Source organism: Peromyscus maniculatus, chromosome 14 (genome assembly GCF_049852395.1).
Source record: "Peromyscus maniculatus bairdii isolate BWxNUB_F1_BW_parent chromosome 14, HU_Pman_BW_mat_3.1, whole genome shotgun sequence".
NCBI classification, from domain to species: Eukaryota; Metazoa; Chordata; class Mammalia; order Rodentia; family Cricetidae; genus Peromyscus; species Peromyscus maniculatus.
Genome location: NC_134865.1, coordinates 76,685,502 through 76,694,860, shown reverse-complemented (window position 1 = coordinate 76,694,860; position 9,359 = coordinate 76,685,502). Strand labels below are relative to the sequence as shown.

The 9,359-nt window shown below is 43.5% G+C and overlaps 1 long non-coding RNA gene across 1 annotated transcript; it reads right to left on the bottom strand.

Moving 5' to 3' along the window:
• Positions 1-223: 223 nt before the first annotated feature.
• Positions 224-9,150, bottom strand: LOC121822468 (uncharacterized). The gene is made up of 3 exons (XR_006063602.2): positions 8,981-9,150; positions 5,265-5,438; positions 224-595 (listed from the first exon to the last, which is right to left on the bottom strand). It is a non-coding gene; the product is annotated as an uncharacterized LOC121822468 (long non-coding RNA).
• Between the last annotated feature and the right edge of the window lie 209 nt (positions 9,151-9,359).

Below are 9,359 nucleotides of genomic sequence, written 5' to 3'. Positions count from 1 at the left end.
TACTGCAGCTGGTGAGGGGCAGGACCAGCTCTCCCCCAGGAGGTGTTTATCTCTCTTTCACTCAAATCTACAACTGCTCTAACAGGGTTCATTCATAGGAGACAATTTTGGGAGGGTTGTTGTGTGATATAACTTTTCCCGGGGAGACAAAACATACTAGTCTATTCGTTGCTGATAGGGAAATCACAACAGACCAAAGTACAGATACCTGCAAAGTCCATCTTGGTGAGGCAATGAGCTTTATTGGGTTTACATATAGGATTTTGGTGAGGGATCACTTACAGGAGCAGAAATGACTCACAGAGCTGCATCACCAAAGCCCACCCCAGCATGGGTGACAGACAGCTCACAAAAGCCAGACCCTGGAGCACACTGCTCAGCCTGCAGGAAGCTCAGCAGGTTATAGAGTGTCCTTTCCAGGTGCCTCAGTTGGGGTAACCCTTCCAGGCAGCCTGGCTGGTTTCTGCTTCTTCGGGGTTGCTTCTCTTGTCTCAGAGTCTTTGAGGCTTGGCTCTGCTTCTTCTGAAAGGGGTGGGGCCTGGTGAATCTGGTCACTTTTAGGGATTTCTTGAAGACAGTTTTGCTGTTGACATCCCTATTTAAGGGAAGGCAATTAGTACAACAGAGGGAGAAAGGCAGGGAGAGGGAGAGAGTGCATCTGTACACACATGTGGGGACCTCTGTCTAGTTGGGTAGGCTTCCCTCTGACTACAGAATCCACAGACCAGATCCCCTTCTACCCCTTAACCTTTTCTGCTGCCTCAAGTCTGAATGGGTGATTGTCCTAGAGCTGGCTAGATGTGTGTCACCCAGGATCCTGATGGCTGCTCCCTTTCCTGCAGCACGCCAACTCAGAGGAACTGATCCTAACTTTTGAGGACCCTGCTGGTAAGACAGACACCAACGTGCTTATTCTCTTTAAAGAAAGGTAGTACTGCTCTCTCTCCCTGAACTTCCCTGTGCAGCCAACCCTCACTCTTCTCTTTTGGATATAAGTACTGTGAGCTGACACCCAGAGTAAGCACAGGACCTCACTGAATCAGAGTCACCACTGAGCCCTGGAAACAATACTGTGTGTCTAATGTTGCACTTCGCAGCTAAGTAAACAGGCTCAGGTTGTTGGAATGCAGGTCCTAAGACTACAGAAACCTGGGGTGGCAGTGATCAGACTGAAACCTAGTGATCTTGGCTCACAAGTTTGATCACATTGGAGTGCTGTATGGCATCTACCCAAGAGGACCTATACTAGGCATCTCCCCCAGCTTGGTAGCAGCTCTGCCCTGCTGGGTAGGGCTTGGCCCATGGGCAGGACTTAGACTGAACTGGCTGGAGCACAGCCTGTGGATCCAGCACCCAGTTCTGCAGAGATTTCCTAAGCAGTCTCTCCCTGGTCTTCTCTAGGTCTTGGTAGTCATTCAGGCCCCTCCCCCTTGGACCCTAGTGAAGGTTTTCTGCATCTAATCCTCTGCTTGTTCCTCAGGTCCCCCGTTAGGCACTCCCTCCAACCCTGCTGTGACCTCAGCTTGAGATGATCTGCTTCTGGAGCCTGGCCTGTCTGAGTCCTGAGCCTGTTTGAGTCCTGATCCTTCTCCCATGATGGGTACAGTTGGGGTTTTCTTGCCCCCATTTGCCTCTGATGCTGGCTTCCCAGATGGTCTTTCTATAGACCCCTCCTCCATTCAAATGCCTCTCCTGGGCTCCCAGTGCAGCATGTACCTCAGGTTGCACTGATCTGGAGGTGCCTCTGGAGCAGGAATGGATGGACACTCCATGCCCTGCTCATCTCTAAGGTACCAACTCTGGCTAGAAGTTGACCTGTTGCTGGGCAGAGGATGTTGTGCTCAGTAGTTGAGGGCACCTTGGGATATGTGCAGGGAACATCTGGTGTGCTTCTCCCACATGTTCAGTTCTTGGCTTTTAAAAGTGATCTTACCCTCACCTCCACCCAGAAACTTGTTTTTAACTAATTAAACTTTTCTGCTTTTACTTAGCCCTTGTGTCCTTATCCAGATTTTGGTGTGGAAAGTGGAAAGTGGTCCCCAAATATGACAGGAACATTTTGCAATCTCTTCTAGACATTTACACTCTGGGGGGTGGTAACTGGACCATTTCAGCAGCAGAGTATTTGGGGGATGGTCTGAAAGGTGGCCTGTGTGGGAGCTGGATGAAACTGGGCTGAGAATAGGCTCAGAAGCTGTGGCATCACATGGAGGGAGGGATTGTGGTCCATGACCTATGGTGTCAATGCAGGAGGCACACTGATTCACTGAAGACCAGAAGGAGAAAGTGTCCTTGTTCATAAGACACCAGATGATCAGGGGGTAAATGAAAGGGGACAGAGGCCAGGTTCTGTGAACATGTCCTTTCTTCAGCTGGTCCACAGGAAAGAGAGGCATCCACTCTGACACAATTCACAAGGAGAAACTGTCATCAGATGGAAGGTACAGCTTTACAGAGTGAGTCTATAAAGGCCCTTAGAGGGCTGGGGCTGGAGCTCAGTTGGTCACATGCTCACTTAGAATACACAGTGCTCTAAGTTGATCCCTCAGTATTGCATAGCAATGTGTCACAGAAGGTGTGTGAGCACATGCTAGAACCTCAGCACTTGAGATGTCAAGACTGGAGAATCAAAAGTTAAGGTGATCATTGACTATGTAATGAGTTCAAAACCAGTCTGGACTACATAATAACCCCCCTTCTCTCTCCGTCTCTCTGTCTCTGTCTCTGTCTCTGTCTGTCTCTCTGTCTCTCTCTCTCTCTCTGTGTGTGTGTGTGTGTGTGTGTGTGTGTGTGTGTGTGTGTGTGTGTGTTTTGAGACAGGGTTTCTCTCTGTAGTGCTGGTTGTTTTGGAATTCCCTCTGTAGACCAGGCTGACCTCAAATTTGGAGATCCTCTTACCTCTACCTCCTGAGTCTGGAATTAAAGGCACAAGCCACCACTGCCCAGCTGAGACCTTTTTTTTAGAGCAAGTGTTTGTAGAAAATATAGAGAAATATATTTATGGTCTGGGGAAAGGTAAAGTCCCAAACAAGACAACAGCAGCAGGCTGTAAGACCAGCCCTGGGACACAAGTTCACAAATGACTAGGGATTCTCTGAGACCAGAAAATGAGAGAGCAGCAACTCACACAAGTGGAGACAGGGACACAGGAGGAGAAAGGCAGGTTTAAAACCCAGAACTGTTTCCCCCTTTTCTGTGCAGAAATGTTGGGGGGTTGGAAAGAATTCTGTACATATGGATATATATGATAGCTTCAAGAGCAAGTTAGGACTGTCTTTGGGCCTTTACCTGGAGCATGATTTCTGAAGTGGGCACGAAGAGAATTTGTGTCAGATCCTGCATTGTTGTAAGATGTCCACAGTGAACACACAGGGTGAACAGCAGCATCCCTGACATCTGCACACTGGACTATAGATGACTGCAGACACCATGCCATGTCAGGGGTTTGTGACTTGAGATTGCTTCTGGACAAGAGATCTGTCCAGGGAAGTTGCTTGGATTCCTAAGGAATCCTAAGGAGTGACCAGTCCCTTTAGCGTGACACTGCCCCTTCCTATGAGAAGCTGAGTTGGTCCCTAGGAAACTCTCCTCCCCTAGTAAGTGTAGTTGTCCACTTGACCAGGTTCAGAATCACTTAGATTGCTATTGAGGCATGTCAAGGTGTGTCTCGAGTGTGTTTCCTAAGAGAACAGAAGTAGAAGACCCACTGGGAGTGGCACCCTCTCCATGGGCTGCAGGTCTGGTAGAACAAAAAAATGGGGGAAGGAGAAAGCCAGCTGAGACCCAGCATCCCCCAGTTTTGCTTCCTGGTCATCCATGATGTGAACAGCTTTCCCTCACTGCAGGATCCTATTTCCCTGATATCCTGCCCATGTGATGGTGTTACCTAGACTTGGGGGTTGTACTACTAAATACCTCTTCAGAAACAAACTGGAACATAGACTGGTGGAGGAGTAGACCATTCAAGCTTGGACTTTGAGGAAATAGGGGAGACACAGACCATCTTAAAGGATCCGATCTAAGACTATATTAAAGGAGAATGGCTTCTGCTAGAATAAATATGGCATAGCAACTCCAGGTATGGGAGAGAAGAATTAGAGGCCTGCATTAGTTCACTGCCATGACCAAAATCCCCAATGGAATTGGCTTACAAAAGAGAAAGGACTTGTTTTGACTCCTGTGGGGGCATGTGTGAAGCACTTTAGTTCATATCATGGTGGGTCAGGGCGTGGAGAGAGAATGCACACCTCTTTTTCCCCCTTCTTTTATTCATATTGGCTCTCACAGCCCATGGGATGGCACACCTACCTTCATGGTGTGTGCCCCCTCATCCCCTCATCAACACCCCAGAGGTGTGTCTCAGTCTCCCAAGTGAGGTGAATCCAGTTACGGAGGAACCCATCAGATGAGAGAAGGAACCAAATCCCATTTCCCCCCGATGGCGAGGTTTGAGAGATGTTTTGAGAAAAAAGAGCAATTTACTATTGTAGAAGAAGCTCTAATATGTAGTGAAGACTGTGTGTTTTAGGACGAGAAAAACAACCTTCTCAAATACTACTGAGCCCATAAGAGAACCCAGCAAGTTAAATTTTTATAATAATTCAAGGTATAAACCCCCAAACTTTCCTTACATACAGAGTCAGAAAAAAAGCTAATGGAAAATCACTGAAAACACACTTTGAAGGAGATTTTTAAACGGTGATAAGGGCACCTAAAAAGCCTTAAATGTGAAGACGGGCTGTGTTGTAGTCCCATGAACTGGGCCTTTCACTATTATACCTCAGTTTCTCCATATATCAAATTTCTTTGGTTACAATAAAGAGCTCAGCAGACCAGGATTAGTGTAATAGCTAGAAACAATATTTCAAAAATTAAAATTAGTATAAGGATTTATTTTCCAAACTAATCTATAAATACAGTAAAACAAGGCAAAAAACTGTTTTTACCTACATGATGTGATTCAGAAATGAATGTGAAAATTGTGTGTGTGAGAAAAGGTGGGAAATCCTGGCTGAGAAGAGTCGGAGGGCAGAGTAGAGTTCTGGGACTCGATCCAGTATCTCCCAGCAGGCACTGCCTCAGCCCGAGGCTGCTATAGGTCCGGGCAGCAAAGCACAGGAGAGGTTGAGAGAGAAGGTGCCAGTTAGGTTGGAGACACCAGTCAGAATAGCGTCAATTTTCTCCTCTCATCAGGCCCATAAGGCAGTTCCCCCCCCCCCCCCCCCCCCCCCGCATGGAATAGGGAAATGGAAAACTGATCTTACTTTATCCACACAAAAGGGTACAATCAATTCCTGTGTCCTACTGCTTGTCCAGTCTGGGTCGGATCCTGGCAGCAGGCATTGTATTGGGGCATCTTTTCCTGTGGACAGTGTTGCCATAATCCAGGCAGAGATGTTGTGGTGCCTCACATAATCTTCTTTGGGGACCTTGGGTTTCTGTTAGGATGGAAATCTGTCTGATATAATAAGCTTTTAGATCAACATTTTAAATGCCATATTCTGCAGATCTCTGAAGTATGAGGGCTGTCTAGGTATATCTGAATAGACAATCTTTGTTTTTAGTTACCTGTTTTAAGCTCAATCCTGAAAACATGCAAGGGACTGAGTAAAGTTTATCCTTGTAATATTACATCTGTACTTACCCTGACTATATTGAAAAAAAAAGATGATTTTTGACTATTTACTTATGTTTTTTTAAAGAGTCTACAATAAGTAGCTTTAAAACAATGATTTAAATTGAAGTTCTTCTACCATCAAATGCATGTTGTGTAAAGAAACCAAGACAAAACATCAATATAAAACATACATATGAATCAGTTTGTCCCAATAGCTTAAGCTTAACAAATTTAGCAAATATAAGGAGGCTAGACAACATTCTTGGGCCTAAATGTACCTTGTATAAGGAGAAATATTCTACAAGTCACTGGTTTAATCTCTGTGTAAACTTCTGACATAGAGTTGGTCCTAGGCCACCCCTGTAAAAAGATTTTTCAACCCTCAAAGGGTCAAGACTCATGGAGTCAGAAGCTGATCCAGGTCCTTTGCCTAGGTCACTGTCTTGCTGCATCACAAGAAATGAACATCCCAGTTCCTGGCTAGCATTTGGAGCTTATGGCTGTGACCCTAATTTTTAGCCTTTTATTTTAAGTCCAAATATTAACATATAGAGCAATTTTAGAAACTGAAAATGTTCCATAGCCTTATATAAATATATAAAAAGTATTATAAAAACTGTTCTTCCCGAATGTTTTTCTTCAATCTTCTTTTACGTATCTTCTTTTACTTTAAGAGGGAGAGACCATTGTAGCAGGAATCTTAGAGAGTCTTATTAATAAAATCAAACCCGGGGCCAATTATTGGGGTGAAATGCTGGATGGTCAGAGTGACAGAACAAGCCACAGCTAACCTCACCTGGCCAACTTCTCAGCTGGTCTTGTTTCTTCAGACTGGAAGCCTCTGTGTCTTCATATCTGAATGGCTCTCAGCTGAACTGTGCTGCTCAAAACCTAAAAACTTAACCAGCCAAATGCCTCTTGTTTCTAGTCTTCATGCCTTATGTATCTTTCCTTTCTACCACCACTCCCTGGGATTAAAGGCTCACTTTCTGAGATTAAAGGCACGTGTCACCATGCCTGGCTTTTTCCAATGTGGCCTTGAACTCACAGACATCCAGAGAGATTTCTACCTCTGAAATGCTAGGATTAAAGGTATTAGTGCCACCATTTTCTAGCCTTTGTATCTAGTGGCTGTTCTGTCTCTGACCCCAGATAAGTTTATTAGGGTGCACAATATTTTGGGGAACACAATACCACCACAGAATATGGCATCACCACAATCTGTATAAAGTAAAACCAAGCTCCAAAGTGCAAATAGTCCCAAAGGTCAATATGTGGAATCATTCACAATCCTTATGGTTCTTTTACTTAGAGGCTTGGATGATTTCTTTGACCCTACCCTTGGCAGCACATACATAGCCTGCCTACTCTATTTTATTGTGGCTGGGGCTTCTGGTGATTATCACCTGGCACTGGCACTTTCAAAATTGCTAAGGTTCACCATTGCAGCTGGATTCTCTTTGGAACTCTAGCCCTGCCATACATTTGTAAACCTCAGCTATTTCCTATGGTCCCTTCATGTCTTTAAAACCATTATCACTTTATTACATGTGTAAATCTTAAATTAGAAAGCTTAGCTGCCAGAGCAAGGTATATTTGTGACTATAAAAGCATTGAGGTGCAGCTTTAAAATTTACATAGAGTTAAAGCTTGCTTACATTTACATGAAGAGTTAAATCCAACTCACATGTGTCCACATACACAAACATATATATAATGTGTATATATATATATATCCATTTTTAACATGAATATTTTGCTGTGAAAAATCATCAGCTAATTTTAAAATGAAAACCATCCAGAATTAACTTTCAACTTCAGTATTTTCAGGGACAAGAAACCACAACAAACATAGTTCACATCCTATCCTGACTCTCTATAACCTTCTTTTATTCCTCAGACATTTACTTCAGACAAATTCTTCTTTTTTCCCTGTAGATGTAACCAACTGTCTTATTAAATAAGAAACACAGAACCAATGTAAAGAGAAAGCCAAGAGGTCAGAGCTCAGAGCTCAAATCTTACCCTTCCTCCTGTGGTACTCCTATCTCTCCGAAAGAGACCTACTTCCTGTGTGTATGTCTTTACATAGTCTTTCTGTTCTGCCTTCTCATTGGTTGTAAACCCAAACATGACTACCACGTCACTGCCTGTAAGTACAGCCCTCCAGGTCTTAAAGGCATATGTCTCCAATGCTGGCTGTATCCCTGAACACACAGAGATCTACCTAGCTCTGTCTACCAAGCGCTGGGATTAAAGGCATGCGCTACCACCACCAAGCTCTTGTTATGGTTCTAATAGCTCTGACCCCCAGGCAACTTTATTTATTAACATACAATTAAAATCACATTTCAGTACAAATAAAATACTACCATATTTCCCCTTTTCTATTTTAATAAAAAGAAAAAAAAGCAAAAGGTTATAACTAACAAAAGAAAAACTATATGCAAAAGTACAATAACTATATACAATATATTCAAGTAATAAATACCTAAACAATGTCTAGTCCATTTGTATTTGACAAATCAGAGAAAATAATTCCATTTTCTATCCTATTTTGGTAAGTCCAAAATGTATCTAGTTCACTTTCTATCCTAATTAATCTTCAACTATAACTAACTAACCTTCAACTATAACTAACTAATCTTCAACTCCCTCAGAGACCCAAGAAGGGAATAATATTAGCTAACAAAAATAAAAACAGGAAGTGCATGCAAGCAACTTCCAAAAAATTTGTGAGTTGACAGAAACAGCCAGCTGCCTGGACAGTCACCTGAGGTTTCTCCGCAGTGTTGGGGCATCATCTTCAGCCTATAGGCTTAGTGTATCTGACAGACTCATTTGTGAAGTAGGATGTACACAAGGTCAACAGTTCAACCTCACATTGGGTGAGAGCAGTCCATGTACCAGAAACACCTGAATTCCACTAGTGTCCTGTCAAGATTCAGGATTTTAAATTCTGGAAATTGTTGACAGTTTTTGAATTCAGCTGTCCATTCTTCTTGGCTGTATATGTGGCTTCATCTCAGCATCCCCTTCTTCTCCACATCCCTCTATTAAATGCCAGTCTACTATTGAGAGGCGTGAGCTTTCAGTTGCTGTTCCATTGCACAACAGAAGCCATAGGTCTACTGCCTGTTAAGCTGCCTTTCAAGAAAAGGGCACTGTACCTTTTCTGGATTGCAAAGGCCACTTCAGGGATGGGGCCATATTGTCCTGGCCTCAGAAGATGCCTTTTGATAAAGCCATAACCACTTAAAATCACATTTCAGTACAAATAAAATACCACCATATTTCCCTTTTCCCTTTATTATTTTAGTCTCCTGCTTTCTCTCTTCTTTTTTTAAACACAGAAATTCTTACCAAAGTCTTTCTTGTGATTTCCCTCAGTAGAATATATTGTAGAGCTACAATATATTAAACAGGAACAGCAATACATGCATATACCATAACAAGAATAACTCTAAATTTGCATCAGCACTGTGCAGATGTAAAGAAACTATTGTATCTGAGTGATCAAGTAAGCCCTGCCTATAGCATTATTACATAAAAACCCCTGTAGCTTAGCAACCATAGGCAGTGACATTCCATTCCACCCTTGGAGCTAAACCTGACCACCCACCAGCATGGGAGATGGAGTGCAGCATGGGGACAGAAGATCCCTGCCACCCCAGATCCTCAAGTGCACCAGAGAGGCAGCTGGAAGGAACTTCATGCCCTGGCTGTGAACTCCAAGCTATGG